This window comes from Phascolarctos cinereus, unplaced genomic scaffold (assembly GCF_003287225.1).
Source record: "Phascolarctos cinereus isolate Bilbo 61053 unplaced genomic scaffold, phaCin_HiC Scaffold_726;HRSCAF=1367, whole genome shotgun sequence".
NCBI lineage: Eukaryota > Metazoa > Chordata > Mammalia > Diprotodontia > Phascolarctidae > Phascolarctos > Phascolarctos cinereus.
In genome coordinates this window covers 250,982,669-250,995,822 of record NW_027556098.1, presented here as the reverse complement: position 1 = coordinate 250,995,822, position 13,154 = coordinate 250,982,669, and the positions used below count along the sequence as shown (strand labels likewise).

General features: G+C 40.4%; 1 long non-coding RNA gene across 5 annotated transcripts in view; it reads right to left on the bottom strand.

Moving 5' to 3' along the window:
- LOC110215540 (uncharacterized) overlaps positions 1 to 13,154 on the bottom strand; it is a 156,761-nt gene that overhangs the window by 64,462 nt on the left and 79,145 nt on the right. For all 5 annotated transcript variants that reach the window (XR_013483072.1, XR_013483074.1, XR_013483073.1 and 2 more), the window contains one exon: positions 6,937 to 7,058. This is a non-coding gene — a long non-coding RNA (uncharacterized LOC110215540). The remainder of the gene's footprint in view (positions 1 to 6,936; positions 7,059 to 13,154) is intronic.

The window sequence follows — 13,154 nt, the reverse complement described above, 5'->3', positions numbered from 1 at the left end:
CTATCCTGCCCTACAGGAAAATAGAAGGGGAAGGGGATAAGAGAAGGAAGGGGGGAGAGACAGAAGGGAGGGCAGACTAGGGGAAGGGATATTCAGAATGCATGCCTGTTGGGGTGGGGGGAGGGGCAAGATGGGGTGAAAATATGGAATTCAAAATCTTGTGGAAGTCAATGTTGAAACTAAAAATAAATAAATTTATATTAAAAAAAAGAGAGACACCAACAAGACTAGTCAACAAGCATTTATTAAAAACTTACTATGTGCCAGGCACTGTGCTAAGTGCTGGGTGCAAATACAAGCAAAAAGGAGAACAGCCCCTGCCCTCAATGAGGGAACACAAAACACAAAATGGGGCTGCAGTGGTCGGGGGAGGGGAATGTAGTACTTCACCTTAGAGGCATGGTGTCGAAGTCTGGAAAGTCAGGAGCATTGGTGAATGAAGATTGGCTGGTCTGGGCCTCCTACAAAATAGAGGCCCCAGGAGAAACTCACCAATGGGGAAAAAGCAGCAGGCATGGCAGAGGCATCTTCCAGGATGAGATGTTCCAAGACACAGGATAAACTGGTGCAAAGAACAGGGCAACACTATTCACTTATGAGCACCCCACCCCAAAAAAAGAAAGTTTTCCCCTTGATAACATAAAATCCTAAGATACTAAAATGCTAAATTTAACTAATATTCACCCTGCCTCAAAAGTGTCCTTTATCCTTGGAGTCAGGAGGACCAGAGTTCAAATCTGGCCTCAGACCAAACACTTGACACTTACTAGCTGTGTGACCCTGGGCAAGTCACTTAACCTCAACTGCCTAAAAATTAAAAAAAAAAAGGATCCTTTATCTTGGCATGGAAGTGACCTTGGATTTTCTAAGGATAGGCCAATAGCAGATACATTTTACACATTCTACAAAATTGGAAAGGCAATTGAATAGAGTCCAGGCAACAGACTATTGGGTAATATATTGGGTAATACCTTCTTTGCCATGTTCCACGGCTACTACATAGGACCTTTTCTCCAAGGGTGCTGTAACATATTATAAAAGTATCCCACTTCTTCTCTCCAGAGCAACTCTCATATCTCTTAGGTCATACACAGTATCCTAATTTCACAGCTGATAAAAAAGTTTATATATTTATATGCAGTATGGTATGACTGAATGACAATAGTTTCTTCCTGCTGTCACACGGCACATGAACTCAACTAACCCAGCTGGTACGACGGGCCCCTGCCCACCTTGCTTCTCCTTCTGAACACAGACAAGTCCTGAAAGGCCCAGGAAAGCCGAAAAGGAGGGCAGCATCTAACATCACAGCAGCAAAAGCAGGATTAGACTTTTGGCAAAGAAAGCACTGGCTTCTGAGAGGGAGGCCTCCAGAAAAATAAAAAGATCCCACTTGGTGTTTGATCAAACTCTCCCCAGTGAAGGTGAAATGTGAACTGGCTAATTAGGAGCCTAATGCTAATGTGGACGTAGGGAGTATTCAGGGAGGACCAGCCTCTTTGGCGTGAGAGCTCAGGGAGCCCCTTTCAGGGCTGCTCATCCACCTTTGGTGTCCACCTGCCACCCAACTCTGACCTGTGGCTCCAAGAAGCTGTAGCATGCACAGCAGCCACACCTCAGTAAACCGTCTCAGCAGACAGGCTAAACCAGGTTGAGGGTAACTGACAGGCCTCAAACCTGTTGGTGAGTTAGGGGGATGTTTACCCTAAGCATGTGAAGACTTCCCCCAGGGGAATGGGCAGATGAGAACAATTTGTTCCAATGGCCATGAAGGAGACTAAAACAGATGCTATGGAGTGCTTAGAGCTTGGTCAGACATCAAAGTCACTAATGTCATCCACTGCCTCCTGGGTCGTTGCCGGTCATCTTGACTTTGTTTTGCCTCTGGACTTCGATGACTCTGGAAGAGAGAGTCTGGCTGAAGACTTTCAGCAACTCTGCCTCACTTAAGTCCAATTCACTCATAAGTCGTTGGTCCTCTTCCAAAATGAAAGACCAAGAACAACAATAACGACTAATCATGTCCCAATAAGGCTTGAAGGTTAGCTTCCAAGTAGATTGTACTCGCTAGCATTGATAAGTCACCAGATTCAGTTCTAATCAACACTATGATCCTTTATTGCTTGTCATTCCTTTTGATGTAAGAGAATAAAATTCATGTTCCATACCTGATTCATTTATGTACATCAGGTATCTTTTTTATTCTCCCCCTTGCTGGAGAGGACCCTTAGACTCTGATCTCATAAACATGTCTAAAATGAACAACTCTCAAGAAATAAAATAAAATTAACGACTCTCTAAGTAGCAGCTTTCCCTAGAGTAGCTGGGTGAAGAGTCAATGAAGTAAAAATCAGGGTCCCTACTTTATTTATTGAGAAACTAATCCACCCCAGAGCAATAAATACCCCTAGAGCAAGCAACAACAGCAGGTAAAAGACAGGGATGGTGCAGGTTGCAAGCTCTTGTGGCCTCAGCTTAGAGGACCCAGAAATCCATTCTCCTAGACTAGACGTTATCTCAAGAGTCAGTTGTATCACTATCTCAGTCCCAAGTCAATGGGGTCATTGTGGCAAGATATATGTTTCGGCCTTCACAGAATTTATTCCTCCAACTCTTTCAAAGTAATATAGGCACTAAGCTACGTAGAAAAATTAACTAAAAAAGAAAAACAAAAACAAAAATTAACTACAGTACTAAGCAGAATATGATGCATGTCAAAGAAAAGTCCAAGCAAAGTGCTATGAGAACTATGAGGAGGGAGAGTTGAGAGAGACAGAGCTGGGAGTGGATCAGGGAAATCTTCATAAGGAGGTGATAATTGAGTTGGACTCTGAAGGAAGAGAGATTGTGGAGGAAAAGGTAATGACAGAGAAGATGGAAGGAAGAGTCTACTCCAGGCATATGGTAGCAATATGAACAAGTACGTGGAGATAAGAAAGAGCAAGAAAAGATGACAATGAGTGAACCAGTCTGGGTGAGCGAATATATGAGTAATAATAATAGTATTTCAGATCTGCATATTACTTTAAGGTTTACATGGGACTCTGCTTACAACAAACCTGTGGGACAGATAGTGTGAAAAGGAGTGTGAGTTCAGGTTGGAAAGGTGAGATAAGGTCATAAGGAGTCAGATCATAAAAGGCCTCGAATTTGAGGACCAGGAGTTTATGCTTTGTTTGGTAGGGGTCTACTGAGGACCAAGAAGGGTAAGTGACTTGGAAAGTTACATAGATAATAAGTGTCAGAGGCAGAATTCAAACCCAGATCCTCTGACTCTCAAAAGAGTGCTCTTTCCATTATACCATGTTACCTTCCCCACACTTCATCTAAGGCTTCCAGAAATGTTCCTAATGTGATATGATCAGACATATATATAAATAAGATTCCCTGGGCAACTGTGTGAATGATTGAAAAGAGGCCAGACTGTAGTCAAGAAGATAGTTGGGGGGGCAGCTAGGTGGCACAGTGGATACAGCACTGGCCCTGGAGTCAGGAGGACCTGAGTTCAAATCTGGCCTCAGACACATAACACTTACTAGCTGTGTGATCCCAGGCAAGTCACTTAACCCCACTGCCTAGCCAAAAAAAAAAAAAAGATAGCTCAAACAGAGCTAAAGTTCTCAGCGGACAACTTCTCAGAAATGTGGTAGTGGGGATTCCTTTCAGGTACGAGTTGGATTAGACGACCACTAAGGTCCCTTCCAGCTCTCAAATTCTATGACTTGGTTATTACAACAGCTATGGGAGAAAGAGATACGAATCTAGACTAGAAAGGTTGTAGTGAAAATGGAAAAGAAGGAAGTAATATGAGAACTTATTGTAGAAGTGAAGTCAAGAGAATATGGCAATTTATTCAATATGGGGGCCAAGAGAGACAGAAGAGTTAGCACCCCTGGGTGACTAGAAGGCTGGTGGTACCATAAATAGCAGCCTAGTACATCGCAGAAAGGGTAGGTTTAAGGGGAAGAGTAAGTTTTAGACATATTGAGTGTAAGGTATCATCATGACACCTAGATTCCTAAATGGAGACATCTAGAAGGCAGATGGAAATATAGAACTGGAGATCTTACAGGATGTGCTTGTGGAGATACAAATCTGGGGGTCATCTGTGTAGAGGGGATAAGCAAAGCCATGGGAATAGACAAGGAAGTATAAAGCAAGAGTCAAGGGGTCTGTGAAATTAGATGGGGGGAAAATCTATCTTAATTTTAACTAACTTCTAACTGAAATTCAGCATTCTCTTCAATTATGAATTTTTAAAATAAATATTATTTTGAGAAGAGGTCTATTGGCTTCACAAGACTACCAAAGGGATCCATGACACAAAATGGCTAAGAACCCCTGATACAGAGAGACCAAAAAAAAGCCAAGAGCAGAGCACTTATGGGAGACTTGGAAGAAGTATTGAGGGAAGAGGGGAGTAGCATCTGGTGAGATCTATGCTGTAAGGGGAATGGCCTTAGGATCTTCTCACTGTCTGAAGTCTTATGGCTCCTAAGAAATGGGCTTGGGTCCTTGGCCCTTTTATTTACTCCTTCCCATTCTAGGTAAAGTTGTAGACTTTCTAACCTTGGGAGTTACAAAGGGCAGGAAACATATCCACAGAAATTTGAGAGTCAGAAACCAGATCAGGTTTTTCAATCAACATCAATGCCCCAAGGAACAAGAAGTGATTATGCCCTTCAGGAAAGATCTTTGAGACTGCCTGGCATTGAGACTCACCTGGCAAGCAGGCCAATTTGGACCTGAAATTGGTAGGATCAGTACTATAAAGGAATGGAGCTAAGTTTTAAGCCTACTCTCACAAAGACCAAAGTATATGGAATAGGACATATGAAGATATAAGAAATGTGAGAGCATATATCCTGGAGGTATTGGGGGGAATGTCTGTACATTTGTTTTTGCTGTATTTGTGAAGTAAATGTACTTTGTAAAAGATAACATAAAAGTGGGATGAAATAACACTGGAAAAGTTCTGGAGTCAGAGCATCTGGGTTCAAATCCTGTCTCTGACACTTAGTACCTATGCAATCTTAAGTAAGTCACGAGCTTTCTGGTCCTCAGTTTCCTCATCTGTAAAATTAAGAGATTAAGCTAGTTAGCCTTTAAGGTCCGTTCCAACTCTAAATCCATGATCTTGTTCCAAACCAGTTCTGTTACAGTGGCATGAAGTAATTCTTGCAGATTTCATGACCTATCCATGTTCTAAGTTGGTTATCCTTATATCCTCAACTATCACCTGGCTCTTTCCAACAGGAGGAAAAGGAAGTCCAATCACTATGGACTATAAATCATCATTTCCCTCGTTAAAGGGAAAATTCTTTATTCAGGTTTTTGCCCTGATTGACAAGGCAAAACTCAGGAAAAATAGAATTAAAAGAGCTTATTAAAAATACATCAAGTTAGCAACACATGGACAGATTGATCACTGGAGATCAGCAAGGGTTTCATGATGGAGCCAGCTTTTATTGATGATTTTCAGAATGAGATAAAGACAACTTGGATGGGCCTGCATCAGTAAAAGTGGTTGGGCCATTGCATCTCAACTCCTCCCCAATTGCCTTTATGGGATGTTTAATAGAAGGTGATACTAACAAAGATGGATAAGTGCTAGACAACAGGTCATACAGCGATGCTTCCCCCAACACTGATTTACAAACAGGACTAGGAACACTGGGTCACTGAGTCAGTATAACTTTTTTTTTAATTTTAAATAACATTTTTTCCCAATTACATGTAAAGACAATTTTTAACATTCATCTTTTTTTTAATTTTGAGTTCCAAATTTTCTCTCTCCCTCTCTTATCTCCCCCCTTCATAGTAAGCAATTTGATATAGGTTATACATGTACAAGCATACAAAATATATTTCCATATTAGTCATGTTGTAAAAGAAGACATAGACCCAAAGGAAACACACACACATACACACACACACACAGAGTGAAAAATAGCATGCTTCAGTCTGTATTCAGACGCCATCAGTTCTTTCTCTGGATGTGGACAGCATTTTCCATCATGAGTCCTTTGGAATTGTCTTGGATCATTGTATTGCTGACAATAGCTAAGTCAGTCACAGTTGATCATCACACAATATTGCTATTACTGTGTACAAGGTTCTCCTGGTTCTGCTCGCTTCACTTTGCATCAGTTTGTGTAAGTCTTTCTTGGTTTTTCTGAAATTAGCCTACTCATCATTTCCTAAAGCACAATAGTATTACATTACAGTCATATACCACAGTTTGTTCAGCCATTCCCCAACTGATGGGCATCTGCTCAATTTCCAATTCTTTGCCACCACAAAAAAAAAAAGCTGCTATAAATATTTTTGTACAAATAGGTCCTTTTCCCTTTTTTATGATCTCTTTGGGCTATTTGAGATAGCAGTGGTATTGCTGGATCAAAGGGCATACACAGTTTTATAGCCCTTTGGGCATTGTTCCAAACAGCATAATTTTCAATACCCTGCAGTCTCATTCAGCATTCTAAGCCCTGACTAAATTCTCTTTCTATTTAAAACTTTTTTACTCTACTTGGGTAGGCCTCAAGGAACGCTGAACTCCTAGAGAAAGGAGAGTAACCTGGAAGTGGAGTATATACTATGATAACAAAACTGTATTCAGGATAATATAGAAGGTTGGAACAAACCTCAAAGGAGGAGAGATTACAAAGTGATAGTGGCAAAGGAAGTAGCAAGGAGGTAGGAAGACAGCAAGGAATGACTATGAATTCCTCTCTTGGCCCAGTGTGTTAAGATTTTAAAGTAGCAGCAAGCCACATTAGGAAGGACTGCCACATTAGAAAAGGATGTATTTTCTTCCCCAGACAGCCAGAAATACCAGATTTAAAGAGCCTAAAATAAACATGTAGAAGATGAAAGGGTATTTGTTGACAATAGAGATATAATGGCATCTTCTCCTCCCATTTGAACTCTTACCACTTCAGGGCTCTTATCTCTGCTGAATGTAGATCTGCCTTTCCTGGTTCCAGATGCTGTTGCCTCCAACTTCCACTGAAGAGCTAAATCCTCACCTGATCACCTTTCTGTACTGGGGAAGCCTTGAAGAAAAGATGAAAATTGTGGGAAAACATAATTGTGATAATTATAAACATGGATGTTGAAGACAGAAAGATTTCAATCTTTCCATAATGCTGTATTCTACTTTTTAACACACCTAGATAGCACACTATCAGGTTAAATTTTATAACCATGATCACTTAGAGAATCCTAAATGATTCTGGTCGTTTTAAATTTACTTTATAGATGTATGGTATCCAGAATTACATTTCCAACTCAACATTTCCTATTGCTTGGCAGAAGTCCCCAGATGGAAAGAATAGAATTCTAAAGAAATGGATAAAATTCGAGCTTTGCACATTGAATTTTCTTTTTAGATGTAATTCTTTTTGTTGAATCTTTGCCTCTGTGAACTCTGTTTCAGTGGTTAACAATTTAGAATTTGAAATGTGATTTTTTTTTGGTATTGTCCAATAGTCATACAGCCCATTTTTGCCAAACCACACTGGTTCTGGGTTTAAAGTTGCTAAATTTAGAGGGTTTTGATGGCATAATCATTCAGTAATGTGGTTTGGTTCATGCTATTGTTATCACCCACCCAAATTCCTATGTTAACCTCAGAAGGGCTTTCTGCTTATTCTGAGCTGTGCCGTCCTTTTGCTTCCTATGTAAGGCTTGGTGTTTTGTTTCGTTTTGTTTTTAATCATCTTAGGAGTTTGGAATTAAGCACAAACGAAAAATACAAAGCTTCATACTACTAGCAGAATACTTTATTTAACATTCAACCAAAGAGAGGAGGCCCAGGTATCAGCAGACTAAAGTAGACGTCTTTACCAATCTTGCCTGTTTCCATCTCAGTCACCATGGCCACCGAACCCTTTGCTTTTTTTTCCCCCTGAAATTGCTTTTTCCCCCTGAAATTGCTTTTTCCCTCTTTGCTCATTGTATAATTTGCTCACAAAAGTGACCCAGTTTGTTTGGCAAGATCTGATTTTTTTTTTTTTTATAAACTCACACTGCTTTTACTGGTCACGATTCTCTCATGGATGTTTAGAGAGTCTTTCTTAGTATTTGTTCCACTGTGTGGCTAAGCTTAGGACTGATAGCTTTCTCACCAGCTGCTCCTTCGCAGGCTCACTCCTCACTCTAGCAGATTTGGGACACATTTGCCTTTATACAGTGGTTTGCTATCTCAGGAGTTATCTTTAAAATAGATTTTTTAAAATATTATTTCCCAAAAATATATATATTATTTCCAAGATAAAATTGACACTCAGACTGACAGGTTTTTTAAAAATAGGCTGATTTGCTCTAATTAACAGGGACAAGGTAGGGAGAGAAAAGCAGATAGAATTTGTAAGAATTATGAATTATAGAAGATAATTAAAGAAATGTCCTTTTACTTTCAAGTACATGTAGTACCTGGAGCCTCATTTTCCTCTGTAAAGTGGGGATAATAGATGCTATCTTTTCTACCTCAAAGGATTATTGCAAGGATCAAATGAGATAAAATATTATAAAGACCAAGCTTAGCCCCAAAGAAGAAATATGAGAATACACCTACTTTCATTCTTTGCAGAGGTAAGAGACTACAGGCGTAGAACATTACATAGAACAAACAATGGATCAACAAGTATTTATTAAGCACCTATATATACCAGGTACTATGGAAGGTATTGCTATTCAGTCATTTCCGTTGTGTCCCACTCTTTATGACCCCATCTGAGGTTTTCTTGGCAAAGATACTGGAGTAGTTTGCCATTTCCTTCTGCAGCTCATTTTACAAAGAAAGAAACTGAGGCAAACAGCATTAAATGACTTACCCAGGGTCACACAGTTAGGAAGCATGTCTGAGTGTGGATTTGAACTCAGATCTTCCAGACACCAGGCCCAGTGCTCTATTCACTTTGACATCCAGCTGGATACAAATACAATGAACTAAATAATCCCTACTAGGAAGGAGTTGAGGGAAATTATTATTTCTCTCTCATATTAATAGTCAGTTATTGAGGAGATTCCAGCTTTTTTTCCCTGTCCTATTTCCTTGTCCAAATGACTCGGCTGATGGAAGACGGGTTATCATTCTCCTCATTCAGGTATTGCAATTCCACCCAACTCATGCTCAGATAGAGGATACAGATTCTTTGTCTAGATTGCCTAAGGCTGGGGCAGTTAGGTGGGGAAGTGGATAGAGCACCAGCTCTGGATTCAGGAGGACCTGAGTTCAAATCAGACACATAGCACTTATTAGCTGTGTGGCTCTGGGCGAGTCACTTAACTCCAATTGCCCAGCAAAAAAAAAAAAAAGAAAAAAAGGAAAAAAAGAAAAAAAGAAAAAGAAATAGATTGCCCAAGGCTGGGGGTGGTCTAAGCATTGGGATAGTCTCTCTGGCCAAGAGTGATGGGAGGTCACTCTCAGCCCCTCCTTGGAGTTAGCTCACTTTTCTTTGTAAAGTCCAGCTCTCATCAATTGTTAACTAATCAGAGTTGATTGCCACTCTCCAGCACACTCCTCTTCCAAAAGGCAAATAAGCTGTTAGCCCACTGCCATGATTGTCTTTGGCTTTCTAGAAGGCCACTGACCTCTTTTTATTAAAATGCTGACATTATTAATAAAATGACTAATTACCCAGAAATTATGTCTCTCAAACTTTTTAAATGTCACAGAATTTACATTCTAAAGAGGAGACAAAAAGTATATGTATACAAAAACTATATACCAATATATACTATTTATCTATATTTTAAAATATAAATATATTTATGAATAAATAAAACACATGTGTTAGCCTGTGTACAACAACCATAAAAAACTGAATACAAGTGCCTAACTACAAGTTTTTGTTGTCGCTATTGGCCCTTCATTTTCAAAGCAGACCAGTGACATCGTCCTGTGTGTGAACTGGATTGAAGTGAGGCGGAGTTGCACAAAGTCATCAGCCTCACCCTCTCATCCAGAATCACTGAAGTCCAGTGGCCAAACCCGGGCAAACTGCCTCTGGAGGTAGGCTAGACCAGGCTGAGGTTTAACCAACAGGTCTCAAACTCACTGGTGAGTTAGGAGGATGTCTACCCCAAGCATACGAAGTCTTACCCTAGCAGAATGGGCAGATGAGAACAACTTGTTCCACGCCACCTACAAGTAATTTATGAGGGAAGAAGGCAACAGCAGTTAAAGATCGGTCAGGATCCATGTGCCTGACTGTGGCTTAGGTGAATGTCAGACCCAGTTGATGTGCTGGTTAGTTTTGATGAATTATTGTTGTTTTTTCCTCTTTTTTTTTTATAAGGTTTAGCTCTCCGGAAATGAGACAGAGGATAGAGGATAGGGAGTGGATGGATGACTTAGCTGGAATAGAGAACCTCTAGGTAAGAAACTACTCCCTTCAGCAAAGCAGGTCAGTAAAAACCTTCTCTGGGGCAGCAAGGTGACACAGGGGATCGAGCACCGGTCCTGGATTCAGGAGGACCTGAGTTCAAATCCAACCTCAGACACATAACACTTACTAGCTGTGTAACCCTAGACAAATCACTTAACCCCTTTGCCTAGCAAAAAAAAAAAAACTTCTCTGCAACTTACTGTCTTAGCAAGCTCTTTTTGGCCTTAGGACACCTTTACACTCTAAAAAATGATTGTGGACCCTTTACTTCCACAAAGATTTTTGTTTATGTGCGTTATAGCTATCAGTATTTGTGTTTGAAATTAACATGTCTGGGTATTATTATGAAAATAATTTTGACCTCGAGGACCCCAGGAAAGAGTTTCAGGGACCCTGGAGGTTCCTGGACTCCAATGAAAACCTCTGAACTTGAACACAGAGAGGTTAAATGACTTGCTCCCAAGGTCCCTCAACCAGTACATGTCAGAGACAGGACTTCAACCCAGGTCATTTTGGCTCTCTACTCACTATAACACATTCCCTCTCTTTGTAAAACAAGAGAAAAACGGTTTTAAAAAATTTTAAAGGGGCAGCTAGGTGGTGCAGTGGATAGAGCACCAGTCCTGAAGTCAAGAGGACCTGAGTTCAAATCTGGCCTCAGATCAAATGCTTGACACTTACTAGCTGTGTGACCCTGGGCAAGTCACTTAACCCCAATGCCAAAAAAAAAAACCCACTAGTGAAAAATCTTAAGCAAGTATTTGAGAAAACGTGAAGTGCTTTGTAAACTATGAAACAAGCATTTATTAAGTACTCACATCGTACAGAGCATAAATCTAGGTATTGGGGATACCCTAAGTTTAGATAAGACATGGTCCCTGCCCTTCAGACGCTTTCAGTCCAGTAGGGAGATAAGACACAAACTCATACAATTATACTACATGACAAAGTGAAACCCAGTCTTAAAACCCATTGCACGGGATGTTGATCTCCATCAATAAGGAGAATTTGAGACTGGGGTTACAAATGCATTAAGGAGTTGGAATTCTATGAGAGATCTGTGGACTAAGGTTGCTACCAACTCTGGGGATCAAGAAAGGCTTCGTAGAGAAGGGGCCATATGGTCTAGGCTCCTAAGGATCAATGGTTATTTATTCATCAAACAAAAGGAGAAGGGACATTCCAGCCACAAGGAACAACCTGAGTGAGCAGAAGTCTGAAGTCATGAAAGGACACTGTATCTCAAGAGGCAGACAGACACTCATCTAGTTGGGCTGGGGTATCAAGTGCATGGAAGGGAAGCCACCGCATGACTTTAACAAGGATGAGTCCTTCCACACTCACCTCATTCTCTTTTTCAACAGTTACCAGACTGGCAGACCAGAACAACACAAACACAGCTTTGCCTAGACTTTAGCAAAGCATTTGATCAAGTATCTCGTGCTATTCTCATAGAATAAATGGGAAAGTGGGGGTTACAGGATAACACTACTGGGTAATTTCAGAAACAGCTCACTTGCTGGACCTGGGAACTGGTTGTTAATGGGACGATATCATTTTGGAGGGAGATCGCAACAGAGTGCACCAGGGACCAGTGCCGGTCCCTGAGCTGTTCAATATTGTTAACTAATGACTTGCAGACATAGCTGGCATGTCTATCAAACTGGCAGATGATACAAAGGTAGAAGGAATCAATAGCATGCTAAATGACCATTAGAAAGATCTTGATGGGCAAGAACACTGGAATGAATCTAAAAAGAAAAGAAAAACTTCTTTAAAATTTTATTGACATCTTTTGTTTTAATGTCACCTTCATTTCCAAATATCTCTCTTCCTCCTCCCCTCCCCCAGAAAGCCATCCCTTGTAAAAAGAGGAGAGACAGACAAAAAGAGAGAGAGAAGAGGAAGCAGTTCAGCAAAAGTAACCAATCAATCTATCAATCGATCAAGGCTGAGAGCATGCACAATATTCCACACCCAGTCTTCCATCTCTGAACTGAAGGTAGGTAAATTTTCTCATTGTTTTCTCAGGTCCAAGCTTGGTCATTATAATGACACAGGGTTCATTTTCAGATTTTTGTTATTATTGTTTCCATTTCCATTGCTGTTGTCTTAGTAGATGTTGTTTCCCTGACTCTTACTTCATTCTGTATCAGTTCATATATGTCTTCTCATGCTTCTCTATATACTTCATGTTCATGGTTTCTCCTGGCAATATTCCATTATATTCATGTGCCACATTTTCTTTAGCCAGGCCCTAATCATTGGGCAGCTAGGTGTTACCATAGTGATAGAGCGCTAGACCTAGAGTCAGGAAGACTCATCTTCATGAGTTCAAATCCGGCTTCAGACACTTCCTAGCTGTGTGACCCTGGGCAAGTCACTTCATTCTGTTTGCCCCAGTTTCCTCATCTGTAAAATAAGCTGGAGAAGGAAATGGCAAACCATTCTTGGCTCACAAAAAAAAAAAACACTCTTGGAGGAGATGGCAAACCATTCTTGGAGAAAGAAATGGCAAACCACTCCAGTATCTTTGCCAATAAAACCCCAAATGGGTTCACAGAGAGTCAGACACAACTGAAATGACTAAATAACAACAATCACTGGGCACCTATTCTGTTTCCAGTTCTTTACTTTAAAAAAAAAATAGGTTTTTTTAAAGTGCTGACATAAGTATTTTTATGTATATAAGACCTTTATTTCTATCTTTGACCTCCTTGGGTGATATGTCTGGCAGTGTTATCTCTGACTCAAAAA